We start from the raw sequence: 7,760 nt of genomic DNA, 5'->3' as shown, positions 1-7,760 counted from the left end.
ATTAACTGAGGGGGTGGGGGACGAAAGGGGAAGCCAATCAGAGGGGTTACGATATTGCTGAGTCAGCAATAGCCATCCAGGACACAGAGTGTTTTCGGGGGAAGAGGGCTGGGCCAAGGGATGTGTCTGCCCCTGTCACGCAGTTGAGGGAGGAGGGGAGAGAGAGAGAGAAGAGAGGGGGGGGGGGGGAGGCATGTAGTGGGTGGGTCACTATTACTATTATCGACCTGACCAGACCGGCAGGGGGTGAGGGGGCCGTATGGAGATGGGAGCTTCCCGAATCTCCAACTCTCCACGTGGTGTTTTGGTGCAGGCTATACAGTGTGTGTGTGTGTCGTCGACCCGACGTCTTCAGTGAGGAGTGTTTTGCAAAAAAGAAAGGTTTCTGTGCTTTGCTAGTGCTTTCTCTGTGCTTTGCAAAGCATTGGGAAGATGAAAACCGACTCTGATTCGTTGTTTGAATCGTTGAGAATCGTTCGGCAATATTAATCACAGGCAGAAGCATCTTCAAACGTAATATTTTGTTACTGAGAGTTCTGAGTTTGCGAAAGACTGTCCCCGTGCAAGCAAGAGGCCGTGATGGCATGAGGTCGACCCAATCTCGGAACAATAACGCGACAACAACAACAATAACAACAAAAAAAACAAAGTGAGTCACAGCACAAACAAGAGGTGACGATAGCATAACGCCAGCTTAATCTAACAAAAAATTCAAAATAGTAAAATCTAATCAAAAAAACAACAAAGTTAAAAACAGCACAAACAAGAGGTGACGATAGCAAAATCAATGAACAAAAATCAAAATAGTGCAAAATCTATGATCATTATGCTCTAATTCTGTCTCACTGATGTGTGCTACCAACAAAAATAGGTTGAAAAGATCAGAAAAGTGGTAAATGGCATACAAAATGGCGAGATACGTCAGAAAAAAACATGGAACAGAGTAACTGAGTGGTTGGTGACCTCAGGTCAAGATGATAAGAGATAATGTAACGATTCAAGTGATATTAAAGTTTTTTATTGGCAATCTTTCACATCGTCTCTAGCAAGACCTTCTTGACAGAGAAGCAGCGACTGAGCAAACCAAGGTAAGACTATCAGAGATAAATTTTTGTCTTTCAGGTGAAGTGATGTTTGAATTATGAACATCAAAATATGATTATAAGACATAATATTTTTTTTCAGGTCAGAAAGGCAACACGTTAAGTTTTTAATGGACGCATTAGTGAATTAGAATGTATACTTACCCTAATTATTTTTTTAATCCACCTGTCTGTGTGTGTGCTTGTACGCGCTCACGTATGCGTGCATTTATGCGCTTACCTATCCATGTATTCAATACCCAGCTCTCTCTCTCTCTCTCTCTCTCTCTCTCTCTCTCTCTCTCTCTTTAATATCTGTATGTGACTGTAAGTTATACATATCTATATAATATACCGGGCACATATACACGTACGCGCGCGCAATACAACAGAGAGAGAGAGAGAGAGAGAGAGAGAGAGAGAGAGAGAGAGAGAGAGAGAGAGAGAGAGAGAGAGAGAGAAAGTCGATAACATCGGAAAGTAAACATGAAGGGTCCACAGTCAGTAACCCATACATTACTCATTCCTCCGAAAGCAATTAGCACCAACTCGATCACGGAGGGGAAGAAGAAGAAGAAGAAGAAGAAGAAGAAGAAGAAGAAGAAGAGGAGGAGGAGGAGGAGGAGGAGGAGGAGGAGGAGGAGGAGGAGGAGGAGGAGGTTGCTTTCTAAAAGTTGACTCACGGCAAGCGCATCATCTTTCGTGGGTTCAAACACCCCTTTTTGGTGTGAACAATGACGTATTTTACTTACAGATATTCATGTATTTTACTTAAAAGACATTAATGTACTTTGGGTTTACTGAAGATTTGGAATGAGAGAATCAACAAATTCTGTTTTAATTAAATCAATTAAAGAGTAGACCTAGGTGCCAATCTTATCACAGCGAAAACAGGAAAACTTTCGTAAGAATATACCAAGGTTTTAGCGCAACGGATCGCTAGGCCTAATGACACTCGTTACATGGAAAAATACTAAATAAATCTAACATGAAAGTTTCTTCAAGATAAAACTGTGACTAAGATGGAACCGAATGCTTAAAACCTATTAATCATCTGGGCAAAGTAAAGGAAAGTAAGCCAGAATCGTTTCAAACATACTGCACGCACTAGTTGCATGAATAAAGGAATTCTTGCATCGCATGATAAGGGCTCAGTCTAATCCGGTAATGCCGTCTATTTCAAACTTTATAGTTTGAAGTTAGGACTCAAACTGTACACTCAAGGGGTAACAAGAGTTAGAATTATGTAGTTTACAGTGTGAAAGTTACGTCAAACCCGTTTGAATCAAAATAAACAACGAAAAATGAAGTCAGAACTCCAAAGTACTGTACTGTGCAAGCGTAACCCAGAGTAGAGAGTCTTATCAGCCACGCCATCTACCGCATAAAAAAAAAAGAGAAGAAAGAAAAATAAGTCACGGTACACTGAACTACAAATGAGGTGATTTGTCGGACTTTCCGGCCGTTCTTTTGCGTGATTTGTCGCCTTTGATAATAAATACCTCATTTTCTTGTCATGGAAAATACGTAATTAGATATATTTATGAATGCGGATAATAAATTGGTTCACATCAGTGCATTTTTCAAGTTTTGTTCTTTATAAATAGCTGTTTTTATATTTGACACCTTTGTTCAGAATAAAATAATTTCTCTCAAACACATATATACTAGCTGAGACCCACTTCAGCTGACTATGTACCTGGTACTAAGTCACTGCTTAGATTAACAGCCATACAGTTGGATTTAAGTGAACCTGCTTACAATGTCTCTAATCCCAAGCATAAATTGTCTAAAGGTCCCTCCTCTCTAAAACTTCTGTTAATCCACGATCCTAACACTGTCTCAGTCTATTTTCCATGCTTAATAGGCCTATATGCACTTGTTTTCCAAACCTTTCCTCTCCCAGTATTCCTACATGACCAGACCACTTTACCAACTTGACATACATACTGTGATACATCTTTTTAGATTAGCCTTTTCTCATTTTAAATATTCCTTAGAAATATTCATTAGACAAGAAACGCTCTTTAACTGAAAAGTAATGGCAATTCTCTCTCTCTCTCTCTCTCTTAGTGGATTCTTATTTTTTATAATTCAATGAGAAACCGTTTAACTTCTCGGCTTATCCAGTCTTCCTCGTTGTCATGGTAACTTTAATAAGTCGGAATGTCAACATTCTTAATATAATCAGAGTTAATCTGAAGGTGGAGCTTTGCACGCAATATTCAATAAATTATAAATATAAAAAAGGAAATGTCTTACATAAAAATATGATAATTTTATTCTCACATGAAAGATTGAGCTTACGGAATACAAAACCACAAAAAAAGAAAACAGAATGATATATATATTTTAATTTCTAACATTTCATTCCAACAGCTGTTCAGTTTCCAAGTCGATACACTCACAGAACGTTTACAAAATCATGAATGAAATTCCGTCGTGTTGTTACTCATTCACAAAACTTGTGTCCGTAATGATATATTTGCATTGCTTATGTTATCCAGTCTACGGTTCGCATGAAATCTGTCTGTATATATTTTGCACATTTTCACCGATAGCTTTCGTCCTTGCATATTTCTCCGTGTGTAAGAAACAGAATTTTACAGACACCTGTTTTCAAAATTAGTTACAATTTTAATTTACCTGTCGGTCGTACATTAATTAATTTAAATGTTTGTATATATTTTACACATTTTCACCGATAACTTTCGTCCTTACATATTTCCTCATGTGTAAGAAACAGAATTTTACAGACATATTTTCAAAAATATATATAATTATAATTTACCTGTCTTTCGTACACCAATTAATTTAATGTATACTACATTTAAACTGGGGATATTTGAAAGAATAACAGTATCCTTATGAGCAAGGTTCCTCATTTTAAGCACTTCCATTTTGTTTTAGCGTTTGTACATGGCAAATTCGGTCTATTATTTGAAATTTATAGTAATGATTAATAATGATAACCTGTCAATCAATACAACAACTTACGTGTCTGGTGAGAGCTTGCAATAATTCCTCTTCTTTGGCGCGCATTTTATACCTAACGTAAACAGGCCACGGTTAATAGAAATCCTTTGTTTTTAAACGCCTTAATTCCCCACACTGAAAAGGCCATTAACAAAAATCGTAAGTATTCCGTGGATAAAAGAATAATCACATTGATTAGCGTGCGTAATTAGCTTCGCATATTTTTATGATTCACAAAAGATGAATTTGGGATGCGTCTCGAGTTTGCAATAAAAGAAAACGGGCTATTGTGAATTCACAATGGAAAACGAATATTTGAATCTCAATGAGCGTGATTCGAATGAATATTTATTTAAAATTTCAACGGCTGGTTTGTCTTTCAGTATTGCAGTGAATCACTTCCGTTTAAGACTTTTAAATTATTATAGACAATAAGAATGAAAACGAAATCTAGACCGATGATATTATTAACTTGGAAAGCTGAACCAAGAACAGATTTTGAATTTTGTATCACGAAATTTATCTGAAGAAGAAGAAGAAGAAGAAGAAGAAAGTAACATTATCTATGACATATAATGCAAGAGCGACTTTACGAGGGATTTTTCACCGTTGTAATACAGTAATTGAGGACTTCTTAATTGTTGGAAAATTTCTTTCTCCTTTTATAAGCGTATTCTTGCTCTAGTGAATGGCCTCTCTCTCTCTCTCTCTCTCTCTCTCTCTCTCTCTCTCTCTCTCTCTCTCTCTCTCTCAGTGAATTCTTATCTTTTACCATCTCCCTTGACCGCCATGGCAACCGTAGTTTTTTTTTTTTTTTGCAAGCAATTCCAGACGCGTCACATAATGTAAACAATATTCACTCAATAAAAATATATATTTTTTAAAATCTCCAAAGAATATTTTAGGATCTTTCTAACTGCATTTGAAAGGTTGAGATTATGTAATAATATGAAAGTAAGCGACGGTTAAAAGAATTAATGACGTATTTCGTACGTAAATAAAAAAAATAATTAAATGAAAAATAAGAAAATGAATACACAGAACGTTTTCACTCACATCAAACCAGAGACATCAAAGAGAAAATATGCAATTACATAGATAACTCCTCTTTTTTTGAATACCCTCTACCTCTACGGAGGAATCCCCATCACCAACAACCCCCGACCTCCCATTTCCCCACTGCCCCCTTCTCCCCATCACCACCACTTCCTCCTCCCCACTCCCACCACCCCCACTTCCCCTTCCCACTATCCCCTGTTCACCATCCTCACACTCACTTCCCCCCACTCCTACTCCCTCCTCCCCTTCCCCAACGTACCCTCACTTTCCCCAGGACCCCCACCCTCACTTCCTCCTCCCCATCCTCTCCACTTCTCCCACCACCCACATGCTTCTCCTCACTTACCCCTCACAATTTCCACCTCTCAACATTCCCCTACCCACCACCACCTCTTCCCGCTCTCCTTCACCCCCAACCTCCCACGCACGATCGTCTTCTTTTTTCCCCCTCCTGATTGCCATTTCAATATAAATTCAATTTCCTAGACGCTACACAAGCTCAGCCATACTGGAACCCAGCGATTCCCTGGTAGATCACGAGTATTGTGTTAAACTATACAGTGTGTGTGTGTGTGTGTGTGTCCGCAGGCGCGAGTTTGTTTAGAAAGAGCATGGGTAACTTTATAATATGCACACTCGTACGTTCATGTCCTTCTATTCACGGATGAACAAAAGACGACATAGTCTCGAAAGTGAATCAGAGGCACACCAATCTGTTTCAGGAGAGAGTGAGAGAGAGAGAGAGGGCCACAATTGGAGTAGATCAACTCCATAATCCTCCAATCAAGAAGGAAACGCCTGTTTGTGCCGTGAAACTGATTTAACGAATAAGGAAGACCTTCGGGAGTTTTATCTTTTATTTTTTTTACGTGGCTTCGCGTCATGCGAAAACGGAATAACATTGCATGAAAGGGACAGCGGATTAGTCTCCAAAAAGATTAGGAATTGAGAGAGAGAGAGAGAGAGAGAGAGAGAGAGAGAGAGAGAGAAAATGTAATTTCATCTATATGCGTTCGGCAGCTTTCAAAAGCAATGATGGGAAGTTGCTTTTTCTCTGCGGTTTATTATATATATATATATATATATATATATATATATATATATATATATATATATAAATAAATATATATATATATATATATATATATATATATATATATATATATATATAAAATTTTATCACACCGTAATTTATATACATATTCATGAAGCTACAAATGTCGATTAATATCCAGTTCACGCTACTTCGGGAATATCCCCGATGGGGAAATTATCACCGAAGGGAATTTTTTTAATGATAATGGATCGGAACCGCCGGGTCTCAACCCCTTCGGTGATAATTCCCCATCGGGGATATTCCCGAAGTAGCGTGAACTGGATATTAAGCGACATTTGTAGCTTCATGAATATGTATATATACAGTATATGTATATTATATATATAATATATGTGTGTGTATGTGTCTGTATGTATATGTATATACACACACATATATATATACATATATATATATATATATATATATATATATATATTAGTGGAGAAACTAAATTAATAATAATAATAATAATAATAATAATAATAAATAATAATAATAATAATAATAATAATAATAATGAAAGGAGGCGAAAGAAGGGATTATAAGATGACAGTATGTCATGATGTATGATAATACGAGAAGGCGACATATAATGACATCATGCAAGCAAGCAATATTACCTGCGTAATAACGTAATGAAGCAAAAAAATTAGCTTTTTTTTCAACCATTAAATATTTAGGTCAGTTTATATATTTTTTTCTTTCTTTTGCTTTATTTTTTTATACATAACATTTTCCTACTGCAGTTATGCGTTTATGTGAGAACGGCGACTGCAGGAATTATTATTAAAATTACAAGAAAATACGATTGTAGGTTTGTTGGGTCCAAAGGCAGTGAATAATAATAATAATAATAATAATAATAATAATAATAATAATAATAATAATAATAATAATAATAATAATGGGTACAATTTCCACTGGCATATTCCAATAAGAAGGATATGGAATATGACTGGAAATTGTACCCATAATTGTAGGAACACTGGACACAATCCCAAGAGCCCTGAAAAGGAGTCTGGAAAAAGTAGATGTCGAAGTAGCTCCAGGACTCATGCAGAAGAGTGTGCTACTAGAAACAGCGCACACAGTGAAAAAAATGATGGACTCCTAAGGAGGCAGGGTGCAACCCGGGACCCCACACTATAAAATCACCCAGTCGAATAGGATGACTGTGATAGACAAAAAAAAAAAAATAAATAAATAATAATAATAAATAACAAAGAGACCTGGCGTGGACCTCTGAATTCAGTCCAACCAGCAGGGAAAAATGAGTTTGTTAGCCAAATTTCAACAATTGCTCCTTAAGCTCTTAACAAGGAGCAGAGGATTGAAAGGCACAATAAGAAAATTAAAGAAAATCTGGAGGGGATACTTCAGATAAAGTGAAAAAGATGCCTGTCTGTTTGTTTGAAGTGTCAGTATTTTTTTTTTTTTTATGTAGATGGCCGGGGCTTAAACTTGAAATCGTATCGAAATATTATTATATAACTCATAGTTTTTGTTTGTGAAAAACGGTCAAAGTGGTCAATGAAGGACCCCGT

The 7,760-nt window shown here is 36.8% G+C and overlaps 1 protein-coding gene across 1 annotated transcript in view; it reads left to right on the top strand.

Moving 5' to 3' along the window:
• Positions 1–854: 854 nt before the first annotated feature.
• LOC136847335 (nucleolar and coiled-body phosphoprotein 1-like) overlaps positions 855–7,760 on the top strand; it is a 45,974-nt gene continuing 39,068 nt past the window's right edge. The window contains 1 exon segment of the mRNA XM_067118914.1: positions 855–1,088. The gene's annotated coding sequence lies outside the window, so the exon portion shown is untranslated.

Source organism: Macrobrachium rosenbergii, chromosome 16 (genome assembly GCF_040412425.1).
Source record: "Macrobrachium rosenbergii isolate ZJJX-2024 chromosome 16, ASM4041242v1, whole genome shotgun sequence".
Lineage (NCBI taxonomy): Eukaryota > Metazoa > Arthropoda > Malacostraca > Decapoda > Palaemonidae > Macrobrachium > Macrobrachium rosenbergii.
The sequence above is the reverse complement of the archived record's forward strand: the minus strand, read 5'-3'. Positions and strand labels throughout refer to the sequence as shown.